This window comes from Hypanus sabinus, chromosome 10, assembly GCF_030144855.1.
Source record: "Hypanus sabinus isolate sHypSab1 chromosome 10, sHypSab1.hap1, whole genome shotgun sequence".
Lineage (NCBI taxonomy): Eukaryota > Metazoa > Chordata > Chondrichthyes > Myliobatiformes > Dasyatidae > Hypanus > Hypanus sabinus.
In genome coordinates, this window is record NC_082715.1 from 115,505,754 (window position 1) to 115,529,484 (window position 23,731).

Below are 23,731 nucleotides of genomic sequence, written 5' to 3' on the forward strand. Positions count from 1 at the left end.
TGTCAACAAATACACTCAAAAACTTCTATAGATGTACTGTGGAGAGGATCTGATAGGCTGCATCACTGTCTGATATTGGGGGGGAGGGGGGGCACTACTGCACAGGACCAAAAGAAGCTGCAGAGGGTTGTAAATCTAATCAGCTGCAACTTGAGTACCAGCCTACAGATTACCAGGACATCTTTAGGGAACAGCGTCTCAGAAAGGCAGCGTCCATTTTTAAGGTCCTCCAGCACCCAGGGCATGCCCTTTTCTCACTGTTACCATCAGGCAGGAGGTATAGAAGCCTGAAGGCACACACTCAGTGATTCAGGAACAGCTTCTTCCTTTCTGCCAACTGATTACTAAATGGACATTGAATCTTTGGACACTACTTCACCTTAAAAAAAATACTGTTTTTTTTTGCACCTTTTAATATCTATTCAATATACATATACTGTAATTGATTTACTTATTTATTACTATTTTATTTCATTTATTATTATTTTTTCTATTTTACCTATTACATTGAACTGCTGCTGCTGCTAAGTTAACAAATTTCACGTCACATGCTGGTGATAATAAACCTGATTCTGATTCTAATCTGGGCAGAACTCTTTGACTGCATTCCATCACTGATGGCCAAGATTTCATGAGTATGGATATTTCAAAAGATTCTACTCAACTCCACAGCAAATGAAGTACACAGCAAGACCTAGACAACAGTCAGGCACGGGATGAAAAACAGTAAAACAGACAATACAAAAAGTTACAGAAAGATTTCCTAAATAAACCTATGCATGTACACTTACTTGACAGTCAACTACATTACCATCAATATTCTATTGATTATTACTGACCAAAAACTCAACTGGATCAGTTACATAAATATCATGCCTTCAATAGACTGGGTATCCTGTGGCAAATGACAATTCTCCTAAAACCCCAAAAACCTTTCTGTCAACGCTAACACACAGATCTCAGATCTGTCGTTATCACTTATACCAGGATGCTGTACTTTTAATCCTGGTATACAGGCAGGACTAGTGACCACAGCATCAGTGGTGACGACCATGGAAGAGTGCTTACAGGATTACTTTGAATTGATAATCTAGATCACATTCAAGAACATAACAGTCATCCCCAACATCACCAAGACCTACTGTATGTGGATGAATGTGTGCCTTCAAGAATATACTGAATATAGTCAAACAAGAAACCATGGATGAACCATAAGATTTACAGTTTGCTGAGGGCTAGGTCTGTGGTATTCAAGACCAGTGATCTAGAATCCTACAAGTAGTCCAGGTACAACTAATAGAAGGCTATCAGAAGAGTGAAAATGTAATTCCATGTGAAGTTAGACACAATAAGCTACATGCCAGTTCTGGTAGGGTTTGCAGGCCATTACCTCCTACAAGGCGAAACCTACCACATAAATAGCTGTATGTTTCACTTGATGAGCTCAACACCTTTTACGCACACTTTGAAAGGGAGAATAAAATGACATCTGTTTGAATCTCCACAGCATCTGGCGACCCTATGATTTCCATCTTGGAGTCCACTGTGAGAACATCCTTCAAAAGGGTGAACCCACACAAGGCATCAGGCCCTAATATTATACTTCAAAGGATACTGAAAATGTGTTAAACAACTCACTGGAGTGTTCAAGGATATTATCAACTTTTCAGTGCTGCAGTCAAAAGTTCCCAACTACTACAAAAGGGCATCAATCATGTTACCCAAGTAGGGCAGGGTGATAGCACTCACATCTACTGTGATGAAGATTGTTAGTCACAGCTACAATAAACTCCTGCCTGAGCAAGAACCTGGACCCTCTGCAATTTGCCTACCACAACAACAGGTCTACAGCAGGCGCCATCTCACTGGCTCTCCACTTGGACAATAGCAATACCTATGTTTATTGTTTACATCTCATTTTTCAACATCCCCTCAGTACTTATCAGCAAGCTTCAAAACTTCTCTCTGCAATTGGATCCCTGACTTCCTTGTCAGAAGACCACAGAGAGTGTGGATCAGTCCTCACTGACAAACAAAAATGGTACACCAAGGATGTGTGCTTAACCCACTGCTCCAGGCTATATACGTTAATGACTCCGTGGCTAGGCAGAGCTCAAGCAGCATCTATAAATTCATCGATGACACCACAGCTGTTGGTAGAACCTCAGATGATAATGAACCAGTGTACGAGCTTAAGATGGATCGTCTAGTTAAGAGGTGTTGCGACAAAAACCTTGGACTCATCATCAGTAAGACCAAGGAATTAATTGCAGATTCCAGGAAGGGGATCTTGGGAGAACACACATTAGTCCTCATTGAGGGGTCAGTAATAGAAAGGGTGGGCAGCTTCAAGCTCTTGGATATCAAAATATCAAAGGATCTATCCTGAGCCCAACATGTTGATGCAATTACAAAGAGGCACACTAGCAGCTATATGCATTTAGGAGTTGAGGAGGTTTGGTATGTCATCAAAAAACTCCAGTAAATTTCTACAGATGTACTGTGGAGAGCATTCTAACTGGTTGCATCACCGCCTGGTACGAAGGCTCCAATGCACAAGGCCACAAGAGGCTGCAAAAGGGTTGTAGACTTAGCCAAATCCACAGGCACAGTCCTCCTCTCCATCAAGGAGATCTTCAAGAGGTGATGCCTCAGGAAAGTGGCCTCCACCACTAAGGACATTCACCATCTGGGACATGTTCTCTTCTCATCACTATCATCAGGGAGGTGGCACAGGAGCCTGAAGACATACACTCAATACTTAGCAACAGACTTCTCCCCTCCATCATCAGCTTTCTGAATCGTCCATAAATATTATATCACACTTCCTCTATTCTTTCAACACAAGTTATAGTAACTTTGTCTTGCAGTTACTGCTGCCACAAAACAACAAATTTCCTGACTTATGCCAGTGATAATAATCCTGATTCTGACATCCTTGCTTACATAAAACACAGAGGAAACAGTATGTCAGTTGGTAATAAATTCAACAATGCTAAACAGATTGCAATACAAAAAGTGCTAAAGCAATAATGGAAAGCTGTTCGAGTCAATAATGTGATGGAATAACTCCTCACTGACAATCAACACTGGTGCACCTCAGGGATGTATGCTCAGCCCACTGCTCTACTCTCTTTATACCCATGACTGTGTGGCTCAAATATCATGTATAAATTTGCTGATGATACACCATAGTTGGCAGAATCTCAGATGGAGATGAGAAGGTGTACAGGATACAGGAGCAAGATATACTAGCTAGTTGATTGGTGTCATAACAACTATCTTGCACTCAACAGCAGCAAGACCAAAGAGATGATTGTGGGTAGAGTGAGGGATCACAAACCAATCCTCGTGAAGGGATCAGAATGGAGACAGTGAGCAATTTCAAATTCCTGTGTGTTAATATCTGAGGAGCTAACCTTGCCCCAACATATTGATGCAGCTATAAAGGCGGCAAGACAGTAGCTATATTTCATTATGAGTTTGAAGAGATTTGGTTTGTTACCCAAGATACTCAAAAACTTCTACCGATATACTGTTGGGTGCATTCTGACGGAGTGCATCACTGTCTGGTATGTGGGGGGGGGGGGGGGGGAGAGAGAGGGCTACTGCACAGGACCAAAAGAAGCTACAGAAAGTTGAAAAATTAGTCAGCTCCTTCTTGGGTGCTAGTCTCCATAGTGTCCAAGATAACTTCAAGGAGCAATGTCTCAGAAAGATAGTGTCCATCATTAACGACTCTCATCACCCTTTTCTCACTGTTACCGTCAGGAAGGAGGCACACATTCAGCGATTCAGGAACAGCTTCTTCCACTCTGTCATCCAATTCCAAAATGGACCCTGAATCCCTGAACACTACCACACTTCTTAAAGAATTTCTAATTTTGTACTATTTTTAATTTAAATATTTAATACCTAAAGACACTGTAATTGATTTATTTTAAAATATATATTATCATGTATTGCATTGCACTGCTGCCACTAAGTTAACAAATTTCACAACATATGGCAGTCACATTAAACCTGATTCTGATTTGAACAGAATAACCAAGAGAAGAATTAAGAGTCTGAGAATGTAGATGCAGCTTTGGGAAGAGGATGCAAGAAAAATAAATCTTGTTAGTTCGCAAGTCTGCTAACAGTATGGAAAAGCTGTTCCGAGTCAGTTAACATGATGGAATATAACCAGATGAGTAGCAGTGCCAATTAAGTTCAAGCAGCACACCATCCAGGACAAAATACTCCACTTGATTGGCAAGAGAATACACTACAAATATTCTTGCCAGAAGCTACTTCTGGACATGCTGGGCTTATGGGAAGTGCTGCAAGCTGTTTATTGGTCTTTTGAAAAGCAATGCAGAAAAATACAGTGCCTACAAAAAATATTTACCTCTCTTGGAAGTTTTCATGTTTTATTGTTTTACAACACTGAATCACAGTGGATTTAAAATTTGGCACTGATCAACAGAAAAAAAGACTTTCATGTTAATGTGAAAACAGATCTCTATAAAGTGATCTAAATTACAAAATAATTGTACTCGCTCCCTTCAAGTCAGTATTTAGCGGATAAACCATAGGCAGCAATTACAGCCTTCAGTCTCTGTGGATAGGTCTCCAACAGCTTTGTACATCTAGACACAGCAATTTTTCACCATCTTCACAAAACTACAAGCTTTATCAGACTGCATGGGGATTGTGAGTGAACAGCACTTTTCAAGTCCCGTCACAAATTCTCAATTAGATTGAGGTCTGAATTCTGACTTGTCTACTCCAGGACATTAACTTTGTTTTTAAGGCTTTATGCTTGGGGTCATTGTCTTACTAGAAAACAAAATATTCTCCCAAGTTGCAGTTAGTTTGCAGACTACATCAGGTTTTCCTCCAGGATTTCCCTGTATTTTGCTGCGTTAATTTTACTCTCTACCTTCAAAAGCCTTCCAGGGCCTGCTGCAGTGAAGCACTCCCACTGCATGATGCAACCACGTCTGTGATTCATGTTAAGGATGGTATGATTTTGATGATGTGCAGTGCTTGGCTTACATTTGCCAATGCTTAATCTGACGGCAAACCTCAATTTTGGTTTCATCAGACCATCGAACCTTCTTCCAGCTGACTTCAGAGACTCGCATATGCTTTCGGGCAAATTAGCTGAGACAGGACGAAGTGTCTCGGCTCGAAACGTTGACTGTTCGTTTCCACGGATGCTGCCTGACCTGCTGAGTTCCTGCAGCGTGTTGCTCTAGCTGAGATTTTATGTGAGCTTCCCCCCAACAATGGTTTTCTCTTTGCCACTTTCCCATAAAGCTGCAACTAGTGAAGCACCCAGGCAACAGCTGTTGTATGCACAGTCTCTCCCATCTCAGCTTCTGACATTTGTAACTCCTCCAGAATTGTCATCAGTTTCTTGGTTGTCTCCCTCACTAGTCCCCTTCTTGCAGGGTCACTCAGTTTTTGAAGATGGCCTGCTCTAGGCAGATTAAAGCTGTGCCATATTCTTTCCATTTCTTGATAATTGACTTAACTGTACTCCAAGGGATATTCAGTGACTTGGAAATTTTTTTGTAACCATTTCCTGCCTTGTGCTTTTGAAAACCCTTTCTGCAGAGTTGATTGGGAGTGTTTTTTTTAACCTTATGGTGTAGTTTTTGCTAGGATACTGACTCATCAGCAGTTGGACCTTCCAGATAGATATATTTTTTTTACTATGATCAATTGAAATACCTCAACTGCACACAGGTGATCTTCATTTAACTAATTATGTGACTTCTAAAACCAATTGGCTACAGCAGTGATGATTTGGTGTGTCTTATTAAGGGGGCGGGCGTAAATACTAATACAATCAATTATTTTGTGCTACATTTGTAATTCATTTACATCACTTTGTAGAGAAACACACACAAAATATAGAAGGAACTTAGCAGCAAACATGAGTAAATCTGCAGATGCTGGAAATTCAAACAATACACACAAAATGCTGGTGGAACACAGCAGGCCAGGCAGCATCTATAGGGAGAAGTACTGTCGACATTTCAGGCCGAGACCCTTCGTCAGGACTAACTGAAAGGAAAGATACTAAGAGATTTGAAAGTAGGAGGGGGAGAGGGAAATGAGAAAAGATAAGGAGAAGACCGGAGGGGATGGGATGAAGCTAAGAGCTGGAAAGGTGATTGGCAAAAGTCCTGACGAAGGGTCTCAGCCCAAAATGTCGACAGCGCTTCTCCCTATAGATGCTGCCTGGCCTGCTGTGTTCCACCAGCATTTTGTGTGTGTTGAAGGAACTTAGCAGGCCAGGAAGCATCCATGGATAAGAGTACAGTTGACATTTTTGGCTGGAAGTCCTGCCGAAGGGTTTCTGCCTGAAACATCAACTGTACTTTTTTTCTCCCCATAGAAGCTGCCTGGCCTGCTGAATTTCTCCAGCATTTTGTGCGTGTTGCCCGGATTTCCAGCATCTGCAGATTTTCTCTTGTTAGCACTTTGTAGAGATATGTTTTCATTTTGACTCAAGAGTTTTTTTTTCTGTGAAACAATATCAAAAAAAGGCAAATTAAATTCACAGTGATTCAATGTTGTAAAATAAAACATGAAGACTTGCAAGGGGGTGATTTCTTTTTATAGGCACTGTAAACTGCATCAATCAGCATCAATGGGAAAATAAGACAATGTTTTTTACCTTTTGTTTCAGCAGGTCCAGGCAAGAACTGAGCTGGGTGGTGTGTGGGAGAATGTGTTTTACATAAACCACTAAGCAGTGGAACTTTATATTACTTTAGTTTCCCATCAGAAGGCGAATCATACAAGTATATATGGAACATAAAAATCAAGGGCAAACATGGAAAATCAATTTGAGAAGGAATGGAATGAGATAGCGGTAGGTAATAATTAAATAAATCCTTTGTTTAGTCAGAGGCTCATTACCATCCAGAAACTCCTGTCACCGAGATGTTGGTCTCCTTTCCAACCTGAAAGGAAGGTCCAACTGCTGGTGAGTCAGTATCCTGGCAAAAACTGCACCATGAAGGTAATTTTTATTCAGAAATTAGTTTATATTTCTAGCACTGGAGGAAAATAGTAGTATGTGCAATATTTAATAGGGCCTGGTTCGCTAAGTAAAACAGGTAGTATTACCGAGATTGAAATTATGTTAGTGGTGAATAAGATTGTAACCACATTTGGCTGATTTCCCACAGGGACACGCTGAATAAAGAATGCAATAATTAGATTTGTAATGAAAAGTTAAAGCTTTGCCCTCTTTAACAGCGACACAAGAATGCAGGAGATGTCTGAGGACTGGAAAATTGTCAAGTTAGCCCTGACCTCGGTGGCTGGAAAGAAGTTAGAGTCAATTGTTAAGGATTTGGTGATGGAGTACTTGGTGACACAGGACAAGATAGTACAAAGTCAGCATGGTTTCCTTCAAGGAAAATCCTGCCTGACAAACCTGTTGGAATTCTTTAAGATTACAAGTAGGATAGATAAAGGGGATGCAGTGGATGTTGTATATTTGGACTTTCAGAAGGCCTTTGACTAGGTGCCACACATGAGGTTGCTTACCAAGTTAAGAGCCCATGGTATTACAGGAAAGTTACTAAGATGGCTATAGCATTGGCTGATTGGTAGGAAGCAGCAGTGGGAATAAAAGGATCCTTTTCTGGTTGACTGCCATTGACTAGTGGTGTTCTGTATGGGTTGGTGTTGGTACCACTTCTTTTTATGCTGTATATAAATGATTAATATAATGGAATAGATGGCTTTGTTGCCAGGTTTGCAGATGACACGAAGATTGGTAGAGGAGCAGGTAGTGTTGAGGAAATAGACAGGATGCAGAAGGACTTAGACAGATTAGAAGAATGGGCAAGAAAGTGGCAAATGAAATACAATGTTGGAAAATGCACAGTCATGAACTTTGGTAGTAGAAATAAATGTGCAGACTATTTTCTAAATAGGGAGAAAATCCAAAAATCTGAGAAGCAAAGGGATTTGGGAGTCCTTGTGCAGAACATCCTAAAGGTCAACTTGCAGGTTGAGTCAGTGGTGAGGAAGGCAAATGCCATTTTAGCATTCATTTCAAGAGGTCTAGAATACAAGAGCAAGGATGTGATGTTGAGGCTTTATAAGGTACTGGTGAGGCCTCACCTTGAGTATTGTGAACAGTTTTGGGCCTCTCAACTTAGAAAAGATGTGCTGGCATTGGAGAGGGTCTAGAGGAGGCTCACAAGGATGATTCTGGGAATGAAAGGGTTATCATAGGAAGAACGTTTGATGGCTCTGGGTCTGTATTTGCTGGAATTCAGAACGACAAGGGGGGATTTCTTTGAAACCTTTTGAATGTTGAAAGGCCTAGACAGAGTAGATATGGAAAGGATGTTTCCCATGGTGGGAGAGTCTAGGACAAAAGGCACAGCCTCATGATAGACAGGCACCCTTTCAAATCAGAAATGCGGAGAAACTTCTTTAGCCAAAGGGTGGTGAATTTGTGGAATTTGTTGCCCTATGCAGCTGTGGAAGCCAGGTTGTTGGGTGTATTTAAGGCAGAGATTGATAGGTAAACACAAAGTACACTGTAGATACTGTGGTCAAATCAACACGTACAAACAAGCTGGAGGAACTCAGCAGGTCAGGCAGCATCCGTGGTAACGTTGACTGCTCGTTTCCATGGATGCAGCCCGACCTGCCAAGTTCCTCCAGCTTGTTTGTATGTAGAGATTGATAGGTTCTTGATTGGACATGGCATCAAAGGTTACGGGGAGAAGGCCAGGAACCGGGGTTGAGGAGGAGGAGAAGAAAAAGAAGGGGGGAATAAAAAAGAAAATCGATTGACTGATTGAATGGCGGAGCAGACTCGATGGACCAGATGGTCTAATTCTGTTCCTATGTCTCATGGAAATTAACCAAAATGATTTCCTTCTACATTTGCCACAAGTATTCAATAAAATATTGATCAACTGGAAGTGACCCAAGTTATTCGAGTCAGCAAAGAAAATATATATTTCTGAATATATTATCCAATAAACTTCATAAAAACTTAAACACAATGAGTGGTTAGTATTTAGAATGCATTACCTCATTGTGCAGAATAATCTTCCTATACCATACCATGGATTTTCAACCAGCCTCCAATATATATTCATTCAATAACCTTTAAAGGGTCCAACAACAGCCTGGTCGCTATAATAACTATATATTTAACAGTCTGTACGCTGTGAATGGTATCTACAGAAACAAACAGCAGATTATGAAAACTTCATGGATATAAAATATTCTTCTGAATTGCTAAGGTAACATTTGGGGCAGACACTGCAGTCAGTATTCAGCAGTTTGAAAGTATTCTGGGGACTTCCAGATGTTGATTAGTACCATCGAACATGACAGTCAAGACCCAGTAAGTGGCAAAACCCAGTCTTGTCAGAAATTACACAGGAGAGAACTGCCTGCAGATGTTGGGAGTTGGTGCATGAATGGAGACCATGTTGATTTCAATGGATAATGAAGGGGTAAAATGGAAAACAAATTCCCTTCACAAATACAGTGGATTACAATTAATTAAGGCACATCAGGACAAGCGGCTGCCCCAATTAACTGAAATTTCATGGAATTAGTTTAAAAGGCACATTTAAAAAAGACACACAACCATTTAACTATGTAACAAATTATTTAAATGAAATAGTGAACAAGTCAGAACATTACCAATACTACTACAGTACAATCACTCCCTACTTGTACATAGTTTTCTCCTTTTGCTTGTTCTTTCTTTCCTCTCTTTTCTATAAGCATATACCTCAGATAAATATTATATGAAGATTTGTGGCAAATATGAATAAATATATGCACAGTATCTGAAATACATCTTATGGAAATGTTTGTGTGATGATGAACTTCAATAAAAAATAAATTACAAAAAAAAACTATTACCAATGGAGGAAATTGTGCAGTGTACACTCTGCTGTGTTCTTTTGCTTGGCTGTAAATGAATAAAATCTCACTGACACCTAGTGCAGGTAATGGATAGCCTTCATACAATGCTTTTGACGATTGCATCCACCAAATTTTCACTTTATTGTAACATTCAGAACAAGTTATGATACCTTCAAGTTCTTCGTACTTCCTAAATTGAGGTAGTACAATCACTCCATTTTTACTCTGGCCGTTTCTGGCCTCTCCAAGCCTGAATGCTTGAAACCATAGAGAGCAAAACAGTTTTGAATTATTGTACTGCTTATTTCCCACCATCAATGACAAAAATCACTGCTTTTTGAATTCAAGCAGACATAACTGAGTACAGTGTAGTGTCCAACAGTCACACAAGTGCACACGACTGATGCTAAACTAGTTAGAAAGTGTTTGGCAAGTTTCCTGTCCCAATTAAGTGGCACAGTGTCCAAAATAAATGAAGGAAATCATGACTATTTTCTCAATTAGTCTTTGTTCTTTAAGAGTTATCCCAAATAAGCAGTTTCCCCAATTAACCAATGACTCATTTAACTGAAATCCACTGTAATTAAAAATATTAAATATTTTTAAATGATTACATTCATTGTTTACAAAATATTTCAATCCTAAAAATTATTTCAATTGTAATAGCTTTTAAATTGCAACTTCAGATATACTGTCAGCTTTTGGAGGCTATGGGTCCTCTCTGACTACCATTAGTCACACCCTGTCATTGGAGGCTGGGATATCTCAGGGTAGCAAGGTAAAGCCCTCGATTTACACGTGTTTAGTCTGGTTGTAGGAGACTTGAAGGAGCAATTGCGGTTGGGTATTGGAGTAATATCATTATTATAGGTACATTAATGTATTTGGGCCATTTTAGCTCAGTTGACAATATAACAATTATATTTGTTTCAGGTACAAAGTGGGGAGTTTAAAAAAGGAAGAAGTTTCTTACCTCTGCTACTCTCTCTACAGTTTTCCCTTTTCCCTGAACTGCCTCTACCCCCACCGCCCTGGCAATTACAGGATGAACAGGATTAGACCGCACATATTGCAACCTCAGACAATGGAGAGGCATATGGGAACTGACAAAATTGGTAAAATCGTCAAGGATCACGGCAGTCAATCGGGGAAGCCACAAATAACAACTGCTTAAAGTAGCAATGTAATCAAATACACTCACATTAGGATGGTTCAATTTTGATTACCTGTGAACATTTAAGCAGGAAATGGGAGTGTTGGTATTCTGGTTATTACTGTATGTATTGCACATATCACCACATTAAAAACATCCTCTAAACTAAATATATTAGCCTATTCTTAATCACTATGACCACCTCTATTAATACACATGCAATCCCAAGTGCAATATATGCATCAGCTAAAAACATGCACTTACCAGCACCTCATCCTTGAGCAATTTAGCATATTTGCACCAGATGCAACTAAGATGCTAACAAGCCCCTTATCCTTAAGCTCAAGTAATTGTGCAAGGGAAAATGTCACACTTGTTCATCAGTATCAACTACCTGTTCTGGTAGATTCAAGTTCTGGTAGGCTTGCCCAAGTGGCTTGGACAGGGCATCATCATAGATGGGAAATACACTACTACTGTTATTGATATTCAGTTTTGAATGTTCCAAATGGATTAAAGATGTTCCCTACGAGTCACATAGTGGCTTCTTGACATATCCATAGTCTTTTGATAGAAATAACTTAGCTGTTAACCTTAAAGACTTGCTGATGCATTACCCACATTGATCATGTAACATCAGAATCATTTAGCACATCCACTTCTTTCCAGATGTGGGAGATCTGATTATCACTCTGCACCTAAAGTTCTTCTTTATCAATATTCAAGAATTCTGTGGGAATATTATTTGATTCCTTGGCTTCATCCATTTTCAGCCAACATCAGTATTTCATCTGACATAGCGATAAGCCTGGGCCAGTGTATTAGGTGATGGACCACAAAGAGTATGGGCACTAATCAACAACCGATAGCCTTTTTTCCCCTTTGTTCATGGCCCTCAGCGAACTGAACCTCAGATTTTGGGCAACAGATAGTTTTGATAGAGCAACACACAGAAAATACTGGAGGAACTCAGCATGTCAAGCAGCATCTATGGACATGAATAAACAGTTGACATTTCGGGCCAAGATTCTTCATCAGGACTAGAAAGGAAGGGGGAATATGCCAGAATAAAAAGGTTGGGGGATGGGAAGGAGGACCAGCAAGAAGTTGATAGGTGAAGCCTGGTGGGTGAATAAGTGTAAAGAGGGTTTCTTCTTTTTTGTTAACTAGCAGGAATGCTAATTTACTGATAACGAGAATGGTATTCCTTTGTAAACCAAATGGGGACTAATGTTCTTTCTTCTGAGTCTGTAAGCTTTTGTTGACGGGCTTTTGGGCAGATCGGCGCGAGGGGGTCGAGAGAGAGGACGCAATGCTCTAAGCTGGGCGAGGATCGGACCCCAAAAGGGGGTCCGAGGCCGGGAGATTCTCCGACGAGGGGGGGGGGGGATGAAGCTAGATGTGCTTGGTTGACCACTCGGAGGGTCCTGAGCTGTTTGGAGAGTCCGAGGAGTTCGGAGGGTCCTGAGCTGCGAGTCGAGGAGTTCGGAGGGGATCGAATGGTGGCCAGAAGACTTCAGAAATTGAGCTCCAACGGCTGTGCACGAAGTGGTTTGGACTTTGATAAGTTTGGCGCCTTTTCTTTAATTTTCTCTTCATATATACTGTATCGTTATTAATCACTTAGTTATAGTAACCTTTATAAATTGTACTCATTTAATCGCATATGGTATACTGTCTGTTTTTGGGTGAGGCGGGGACATCACACACCATCCACACCAGCTGATTACCCAGTTTGGCGGGGCTGAAGGCTGCTCCCCCTAGACAAGAACGAGCTGAGCGAGCCTGAGGCGACCCAGGGGGTTACATAAGGAATCTGAGAGGAGAGGAGAATGGACCATAGGAGAAAGGGAAGAATGGGTGACACTAGGAGGGGGTGATAGGCAGGTGAGAAGAGGTGGTATGAAGCCAGAGTGGGGAATGGGAGAGTGAAGGGGAAGGGGGGAAAATTACCAGGAGGAGAAATTGATGTTCATGGTATCAGGTTGGAGGCTTCCTAGATGGAATATGAAATGCTGCTCCTCCACACTCAGTATGGTCTCATATTGGCAAAAGAGGAGGCTATGCACTGTCATGTCGGAACAGGAATGGGAACAGGAATTAAAATGGTTGGCCACCAGGAAATTCTGCTTTTGGCAGATTGAGCGGAGGTACTCGACTAAGTAGTTTCCTCAATTTACATTGTGTCTCACCAAATTAAACCACATCGGGAGCATCAGATACAATAGACAACTCGCAGGTGAAATGTTGCCTCACCTGGAAGGACTGTTTGGTGCCCCAAATGAAGGTGAGGGAGGAGGTAAATGGGCAAGTGTAGTATATCTGTTGCTACAGACGTGCCAGGAGAGAGATTAGTGGGGAGGAACAAATGGACAGGGGAATCACAGATCCCTGCAGAAAGCAGAGAATGGGAGAAGGGAAGTAAAGATGTATTTGGTGGTAGGATCCTGTTGAAGATGATGGAAATTGCAGACAATGATATATTGGATGCAGAGACTCAGGGGGTGGTAGGTGAGGACAAGAGGAACTCTAGTCTAGTTAAAGTGGTGGAAAGATGGGGTGAGCACAGATGTCGAGGAAATGTGGGTGAGGGCAGCATCAAAGGTGGAGGAAGGAAAACCTTGCTTTTTGAAGTACATCTCTGATGTCCGGGTAAGGAAAGCCTCATCCTGGAAACAGATATGGCAGAGATGAAGGAAATGAGAAATGGCAATAGCATTTTTACAGGAAGAGGTATAGGCACAATAACCATGGGAATCAGTAGGTTTATAAAGGTGTTGGCTGCCAGTTTGTCTCCAGAGAGGAAGACAGAAATAGAGAAAGGTGAAGGAGGTGTCAAAAAATGGACCGAGTGAATTTAATGGCGGGGGAAGATGGAGGCAAAGTTGGTGAAAATGACGAGCTCAGCATGGGTGCATGAAACAGAAACAATGCAGTCTTTGATGTAGCTCAGGAAATGTAGTTTTGATAACACTGAAGAATTTGCACATGTTGCATTGTTGAAACTGTATTCTTCCCACCCACCATTTAATGTTGAGATTTTGGTGGACCAGGGCAAGTTGGGAGTCCGAAGAGCCATTTACCTATAGCAGCACCTCATCTAACCGAAGTCACAATGTAGTTTCTAATCAAACAGTACTTTGCATCTGAGATTAGTTAGTCCATGGATCTCCATGTACACTAGTAGATTAGTTCATCCATGTACACTAGTCCTGGTGCCTTTTTTTAAGGAAGTCAAGAGCTTCTTCACAGGAGTTACTTAGATACTCCATAGCTCCTGTTGAGAGACGTGAGCTTTGATGTGGGTCCTTAATGGTCCTCTGTACCCAGAAAGGATATCCTATTGTTAAAAATCAGATAAATATCTTCTGTCCACTAGAATCTACACTGAAAGCATCCAACCTACTCACATGTCAGATCTTTATAATTAGATACTTAACTTCCATGACTCCATTACCAAGTTTCCTGATGAAAACAAATCTTCCTCTCAATGTCAGCAGAACAAAAGAACTGGTCACTGACTTCAGGAAGGGGAGGGGCGGTGCACATGCACATGAAAAACATCCTATTCAGACACATCATGGCTTGGAATGGCAACTATTCTGTCAATGACCATAAGAAACTGCAGTTATGTCCACAGAAACCAGCACTGCTTCATGGACTCTATCTTAACTTCTCATTGCCTCAGTAAAGCAGACAGCAAAATTAAAGCTCTCTCTCATCCCAGACATTCTCTCTTCTCCCCTCCCATTGGGTACAAGATAAAAATAAGCATGAAAGCACGTAGCTCCTGCCTCAAGGATGGCTTCTATCCAATTGTTAGATTATATACAGTTTCTTAGAATGATAAAATGGAGTCTTGACTTCACTCAACCTCAATACAGCCTTGCGCCTTACTGTCTACTTGCACTTCACTGTGACCATAACACTTTACTCTGCACGCTTACTGTTTTACTGTGCACTATCTCAATGTACTAGTGTTGGTTTATTATCACATGTACCAAGATACAGTGAAAATTTTGTCTTGCGTACAGATCATGCAGATCAAATCATTACACAGTTCACTTCAGCTACAATAAGTTAAAACAATAATGCAGAATAATGTGTAAAAGCTACCAAAGAAGTGCAGTGCAGTTAAACAATAAAATGCAAGATCATAACAAGGTAGAATGTAAGGTCGAGAATCCATCTTATCGTAAAAGTAATCCATTTAAGAGTCTGACATCAGTGGCATAGAAGCTGTCCTTGAGCCTCGTGGTATGTGCTTTCAGGCTTTTGTAATGTCTGCATGATGAAAAAGGGGAGAAGAGAGAATGTCCAAGGTGGGTAGGGTCTTTGATTGGATGGCTGCTTTACTTAGAGAGCTAGAGGTATAGACAAGAGTGCTTAGAGGGGAGGTTGGCTCCTGTGATGTGCTGAGCTGAGCTGTGTCCATAACTCTGCAGTTTCTTGCAGTCACTTGAAGAGCAGATGTCATACTAATCTGTCATGTATTCAGATAGAATGCATTCTATGGCACATCAATAAAAATTGGAAAGGGTCGACGGGGACTTGCCAAATTTCTTTAGCTCCTGAAAAAGTGTTGGTCAGATTTCTTGGCTGTGATATTAACATTTTTCATTACTATTGTAATGAATTGATCCTGTATAAACAGTAAGTTTTCACTGTACGTCAGTACACACAAGGATAATAAACCAATTTATCAAGTTTCCTTACTGAACTACAAATAAAGCCACTGTCCTTATTAATCTATCACAAACCTATTGAGTTAGTTGAAGGAACAGGCTAAACAGGATAAAGGAAGAACCAAAACAGCCACTCACCACACCCTCATGTATTAATATTAAAACACTTCCACAATCAGTTGACAAATTGGCTTGTAATGAAAAACATACAACACTCCGACACTTGACTTAACTATGTTATCATGGAGTTAAACACTAACCTGTACAAATGCACAGCTGATCGATTGGGAAGAAGAAACACATAGGGTATACTGTAAACATAACTTCAAATTTCTCCAAATAAGTAACTGCACAGATTTTTCTGCACCACACAGCAACTATAAGAGAAAACAAGTTATGAAGCAACAATTATAAAACCCTTCCAGCCACACAGAAATTAGGGTGTGATAAAAAAATTACTGCAGTGCCATAGAGAGCTAGAGAGTAACTTCAGGTAGATTTATAATCTGACCACTGGGAAAAGGATCTCAAATGCTACTATAGTGACAAAGAAAGCAAGCAAGTTCAATTCTGATGGCAATAGAAGCATCTCCCTGCCATTTGTTGGGATCTTCTCAAACTCCCCATCCAATAACCTTATGAACTACTTCATGAAAGTATCTCCAAATCTGTTATCTGATGACATGCAAGTTGGCATGACCTCTAGTTCTAATCTCACACAACCTCAGTGGAAAAAAAACTTGCTTGCATTTACTCTATCTATAACTGCATAATTTTCTATACTTTGATAAAATCTCCCCTCATGTATATGTGTACTGTATGCTCCAGGGAATAAACAAACCTTTTATTCACCTTTTCCCTATAACTCAGATTCTCAAATCCTGGCAACATCCATGTATATTCTCTCTGCATTCTTTCAATTGTATTTATATCTTTCCCGTATGTAGGTGATCAAAACTGCTGATGTCCAGGCATAGATAATTAGTCCAAACCAAAGGACCAATTTTGTCTATTGTTATCTTTTTGCTTTTAATATCTCTATAGAAGCTTTGGGGATTCTCCTTGACCTTGTCTGCTAGATCAACCTCATGCCTTCTTTTAGTCCTCCTAATTTGCTTCTCATGTGTTCCCTTGCATTTCTTATACTCAAGTACCTAATTTGCTCCTTCCTGCCAATACCGGATACAATCTCAATTTTTCTTAACCAGGGCCTTAATTATCTCTTGAAAACCAAGATTCCTTAAAGTTGTTATCCATGCCTTTGCCTTTTATTCTGACAGGAACATACAAAGTCTGTACTCTAAAAATTTAAGTTTTGAAGGCCTCCCATTTACCAAGTACATCTTTGCCATAAAACATTATGTCCCAATCCACACTTGGTAGATCCTTTCTGATACCATTAAAATTGATACTTTTCCAATTTAGAAACTCAACCCGAGGACTAGACCTATTCTTCTCCATAATTATCTTGAAACTAATGGCATTATGATCACTTGATGTAAAGTGTTTTCATACACAAACTTCTGTCACCTGCCATCCCTTTCCCTAATAGGGGGACCTGGTATCATATTCTCTATAGTTGAAATGTCTATATATTGATTAAGGAAACATTCCTGAACACATGACAAACTCTATCTCATCCAGCCCTTTTACTGTATGGAGTCTCAGTCAATACATGGAAAGTTAAAAATCACCAATGTCACAACCTTATGTTTCTTACAACAGTCTGCTCCCTCTCTACAAATTTGCCCTTCTAAATCCCATGGACTGTTGGGCAGTCTATAATATAATCCCATTAACGTGTCATGCCTTTCTTATTCCTTAGTTCTGTCATATTGCCTCAGTAGAAGAGCTCTTCAGTCCCTGACTAGTAATGCCACCCCTCCCCTTTTAATCCCTCCCATTATATGCCTGAAACGATGGAAGCCCAGAACACCGAGCTGCCATCCTGCTTCTCCCGCAACCAAGTCTCACTAGTGCCTACAATGAAATATACGCAGCTCAGAACATTTGACCATACCCACTACCTCTCCTCAGCTATGACAACCTTAAGGAACTGGCAAAAATTTAGTATTTTGATCCCTGAATGTGTATGTAGGCTTAAAAGCACCTTTATCTACAACCTCTCCACTATCCATTCTGATGCTCTGGTTACCATCCTCCTTCAACTCTACTTTAACACCCACCCCCCAAGCAGCACTAGCAAACCTTCCCGCAAGGATATTAATCTCCCTCCAGGTCAGTTACAGATCACCCCTTCTGTACAGGTCCAAACTTCCCTGGAAGAGAGCCGCATGATTCAAAAATCCGACACCCTCCTTCCTGAACCATCTCCATCCAACAAAATAAATTTCTCATCTCAGTCTTAAATGCCTAAACTTTCATCTGGAATTGTCCCTGTTTAGAGGCTCTCCTGATTAAGAGAGCACTCAGTAACCATCTGTCTATACCGGGGGTTGGCAACCCGCGGCTCTGGAGCCACATGTGGCTCTTTTACGTCTGTGCTGCGGCTCCCTGTTGCTTTGGGAAATAATTGGTTGTGGCGACCCTTTTCCTGGCACATCCGAACCGACTCACAATTAGATAGCCTACGGGGGTTTGTGAGCACAGAGCTTTGGAGCCTCTGCGCCATGGGGGGCAGGTTGAGGGAGGCTTAAAAGTGAGGCTGAAGATTTCGAATAAAGTTTTTTCCCTCGACTGCAGTTACCGACTCCGTGTCGTAATTTTAGCGCTGCGTGTAGCACACCGCTACATGGTCAGTATTTAATTAAAATGTATTTTATGTTAGTTTGTTAGTTTTTGAAATGTAAATCTAAATTTGAAGATTATGGTGATCTTGTACAATCTAAATAAGACGTTGTGGCGACCCATTTCCTGACACATCCGAACCGGCTCACAATTAGCCAGCGTTCAGGCTAAGGGAGATAGCCTACGGGGGTTTGTGAGTACGTGTCTTTTGCAGCATCCGCGCCCATGGGGGGCGGGTTGAGGGAGGCTTAAAAGCAAGGCTGTTTAGTTCGAATAAAGCTATCTTTGACTGCAGTTTACTGACTGCGTGTAGCACACCGCTACAACGTGTTTCTATCGCTGGCTGTCCAGAGGGGAGGTGCTGAAACGCTTTGTCGCGTGTCTGGAAGAAGTGAAAACTTTCCTGGGCAGCAAAGGGCTCACCTTTCCTGAGCTGGAACAGCCAGAGTGGCTGGAAAAGCTACACTTCATGGTAGACATGACAGCGCACCTGAACACGCTGAACACAGCTCTTCAACGGGGTAAGGACGTACAGCCCTGCACATGTTGGAGGATGTTTTGGCATTCGAGCGCAAGTTGACGTTGCTTGCCAGAGATTTACAGAAAGGCACATTGTCTCATTTCCCCAATTTGAGAGAGTTCAAACAAGGTCACGACATGATAAATTCGGAGTATTTACATTCTGCAATCATCGCAATGTAAACATCGTTTGGGAAACGCTTCTTTGAGTTCAGAGAGGAAAAAAAACACATTATCCTTCCCGGTCACTCCCCTAAGCATCGATCCATCCCTACTGAATACGACTGCATTGTCAGGTGTGAGTCAACCTGAACAAGTATGATAAATATTTTAATTGCCTATTATTTTACGTATATTCATATGTTTTCATTGTTCAGTGAAATAGTCCTTTTATTTTTCAGGTTGACAGCTGGCTGACGTTATTTTTGCTGCTGGCGGCAAATTTAAGTTTGGCGTTTTTCATAAATACAAGGAGGACTCAAATAGACGTTGAGTATTTTACTTAAAAGTAACCTTCAACCCAACATCTTTTTTTCGGAGTTCAAAATGTTTTTGTTGCATGCAGAAATGTAATTTCGTTTTCTCTGCAGGAGTTCATCAATTTCATAAATGCAACACATTATAGTTTGTTTATACATAGCATAAAGGCAAAACAAAACGTTGTATGCAGTGTTATTTCATTTTAAATGTCAAACGGGTTTTGCGGCTCCCAGTGTTTTCTTTTCTGTGGGAAACGGGTCCAAGTGGCTCTTTCAGTGGTAAAGGTTGCTGACCCCTGGTCTATACCTACATCAACACATGGTCTAAAATCTCTGGCCTGTTGGTCAGCTCAGCAAAAAAATTACTGCAGAGTTTGAATCACTCCCTCTATCTACACTAGTCTCACTGTCTTCTACTGGCAGTCACAAGCCCAGACTAATGTAAGCTCTGATTAAAACACTATTCCCATCCTAAAATATCTTTTTTTCCATCTTATCCAAAGAGTAACTGCAGTTGCTATAAATGACTTAGTTATGTACTCTGGTGATCAATAATGAAGCACTGCTTGCCCTTCATATCCAAGAGGAAAGCATTTTAATCAATTCTTTTCACAAACTATTATTTTCAAACTAGTTTTACTCAATCACCCTCCATTCTCCTTCTGCTCTAATAAAAAATATTTAGCCAAATACTACTGGGAAAAGATAAAATTAGTATTATCACAAGCTGAAAACACATTCAAGTTGAATTCTAGTTTTGGGAATTATTTGCTTGCTCTAGATTATAAGCCAAATTACTACTAGGCCAGCATAGTGCTGCATTTAGTTTGGAAGACTATTGAGTATTAGACAATACTTAAGCACTTGCTGACTACTTACCAAATAATAAAAGCATTTAATACAAATTATTCATAAATTTTTGGCAACCCCATTCAACTTCTGAAAATGGGTCTTTCCCTCTGGAGAGTCCGCATTAGTCTCATTGGTATGCAGAGGTCAAGTGGTGCTTGCTTGTGATGATGATACCAACATTAAAAGAAGAACCCCAGATCCAATTACTAGGCATTTTTTTTAAATTGAGGAATAGAGGAATAAAAATTCAGGGTTGTGCAAAGAAAATTTTAAATGTTGAAAAATTTATACCAAAAACAATACAAGCCAAAGCAACTAACAAAATTATAAACGTGCATTTTCAGAGTCAAGTTAAAATAAAGGCAACTGTATCTGTACTTAAGTTCTTAAATGCACCCAAATGCCTCTACGGAATAAGACAAAAATATGACTTCAATATAATGACCTCATACCATTAGCACCTTGAAACTAACTGGACATTGTTATGGTAATGGCAGAGAAATGGTGAGTACTGATGCCTATAATACCCAAATCAAACATTGGGAGCTACTGATCATTGTAAAAGGGAGATGGATAAATCCCTTTGCAGAAAGAAAGAATATCAAATTTTAGTCTATAATGAAATCTAGAATTTTACCAATCACTGAGGGTAAAATTAGTTTCCTATTAGTTTCCCCTCCCAAATATCATATGCCCCATCTTTTGCTTTTATGTTCCTCGACTTTCTTTGTGAGCCATGCTTGCCTCATCCTCCCTTCAAAATGCTGCTTCTTGATTGGGGTGAAGTGATCCTGCATGTTCTGAATTACTCCCACAATCTCCTGCCACTGCTGCTTCGACCACCATACCTACTAAGTTTCCCTTCCAGTCAACTTTGGTTAGCTCTGGTCTCATGCTTAGGTAGTCACCTTGACTCAACTGTGAAAATGAGTTTTGCTTCTAATTGGTGTTTTATATCATTCAGATAAATTGGTACTTAATTGAAATATTATAACCTGTAGTATTTATCAGTAAATATTTAACTACAATAAAAAAATCTGCTTTAAGTTATTTTGAATAGATAATTAAACAAAAGGTTTGATGGCTAATGTCATCTTACTTTACAAGCAGAAGGTGAATTCATGGACAAATCCCTGTCCTGTCATCCTGGCTCTCTGCAAGGTCTCACTCCACAGACCATAAGACATGGGAACAATGGGCCCATCAAATCAGCTTTGCCAAAGACTCAACCAAAGGTTTCTAACCACACAAACAAATTTTGGAGACCAATTCAATTTTGATGGAAAAGCCAAGAAATTCTTTGATATTGAGAATACAGGTGGAAAGTTGTTGTTTCCATGAGCAGCATTTTCTGACATGAATATGCAAATTTTGGTACTAATACTGCAACTTTCTATGTTCTGGCCCAATTTATTTCCCCCAAAGTGAAATTGTTTCTCATTCCTGCTCAACCCACTGAGTTCTTCCAGCAGATAGTTTTATTTTAAATTTATTGAAATACGGTGCAGAATAGGCCCTTCTGTCCTTCAAGCCATGCTGTCCAGCAACTCCCAATATAGTAGTCTGATTATTAGTTCAGATGCCTTGCCGTTCGGCATGGGCGATCATGTCTCTCCATCCATCACGGTCCCTGACCCTCCAAATTGTAGTTGTTGCCTCCCCTGTTTCTAACCATGATGTTAGTCCATCTCCCATTTTCATTCTCTGTCTGCCTCTGCTTCTTTTTCCTTCCAGCTTTTCAGTTGTAACTAAATGTTCTAATGTCTCTCCTCGCATGATGTGTCCAAAGAATTTTGATTGTTGTTTTCTGATTTTTTAAAAGTAATGTACATTTTGTTTTCGTTCTCTGTAGAACTTCTTCGTTGGTTATCCTGTCTGTATACAATATGCATAGCCTTCTTCTGAGGAACATCTCGGCTGCATTGATTCTTTTTTCCATTGCATTTGTGATGGTCCATGATTCGCAGCCATATATCAATATAGGAAGAATGTAGCAGCTGAGAGTTCTAAGGTGGATGTCAATTGCTATTTTCCTTTTCATTAGGATGTTTCTCATTTCTGTTAATGCTATCCTTGCCATTGCTATTCTTGCTCTTATGTCTGTTTTGCATTTGCCATCAGATGTTACCTATGATCCAAGGTACCTGAAGTTGTGAACTTGTTTCAGGATTTCAGTTCCCAGTATGATCCTACAGCTTGGTTTCTTTGATATTACCATTAATTCAGTGTTCTTTTTGCTTAAGGTTAGGCCACTTCTTTCGCTCTCTGTGTTGTTGGTAGATACTAACTTCTGTAAATTTACTTCACAGTTTGCTATCAGTACTGTATCATCTGTTGATACTGTATCCTCCTATACTTATTCCAGGTAGGTCTCATGATGTTTTCACTGTACAGGGAGAACAGGTCTGGTGACAGAACTTTGATATTGGCAACAACAACAAGGGCCCATCAACACTGAAAGAAGTGGAACATGCTATGAAGAAAATGCGAAAGGGGAAATTATCAGGACCAGATAACATTTCGGTTGAACTGTAGGAAGTGCTAGATCTTGGTGTAGAGAAATTAACAAACTTATTGAATAGAACATACAACAGTGGCAAAGTACCAGAAGATCTTTTAAAGGCAGTATTCATTGCACTGCCAAAGAAACCAGGTGCAACAGAGTGTGGACAACACAGAACAATTAGTTTAATGAGCCACCTCACAAAAATTCTACTTAGAATCATAGTACTCAGAATAAGAACCAAAATTAAACCAGAGATCAGTGAAGAACAGTGAGGCTTTGTCAAAGGCAAGGGAACATCAAACGCAACTTATATTATCGAAAGGTCAATAGAAGTACAAGACCCATACTCCTGCTTCATTGACTACACAAAAGCCTTTGACACGGTGGAACACCAAGTCATCATAAAAATGCTCCTGATATAACCCTAGCCCAATCACAGGACAATTTACAATGACCAATTAACCTACCAAACAGTACGTCTTTGGACAGTGGAAGGAAACCGGAGCACCCGAAGGAATCACATGTAGTTACAGCGAGAAGGTACAAGTTCCTTACTGACAATGGTGGGAATTGAACCTGGGTCATAGGTTTCTCTTAATCTTTCCTCACATAAGCACATAATTATGCTGAGATACATTTCTGCCTTTTTGGAAGTTATTTTTATTTAATTTTAAGAATCTATATTTTATTACTTAATTTGAAACAGGAAAAGCTAATTACAACATGACTTCTATTCAAAGACAATGGAGAATTTTAATCTGTCATTGGTTCAGCTTCCACATCAAGATGCATTTCCAGGAGGAACCAAAGAAAGAGATAACGCCCTGCCTTAAAGGAGTCATTATCAGATCTCTCATGTTTAAGATGGAGTCAA

At 40.3% G+C, this 23,731-nt stretch overlaps 1 protein-coding gene across 3 annotated transcripts in view; it reads right to left on the minus strand.

The window, feature by feature from the left end:
* Window positions 1-23,731, minus strand: part of LOC132401015 (CSC1-like protein 2) — a 198,310-nt gene that overhangs the window by 168,454 nt on the left and 6,125 nt on the right. The window contains exon 2 of one of the 3 annotated variants that reach the window (XM_059982730.1): window positions 16,014-16,130. The exons of the other annotated variants lie outside the window; for them this stretch is intronic. The gene's annotated coding sequence lies outside the window, so the exon portion shown is untranslated. The remainder of the gene's footprint in view (window positions 1-16,013; window positions 16,131-23,731) is intronic. 3 annotated transcript variants of the gene reach the window in all.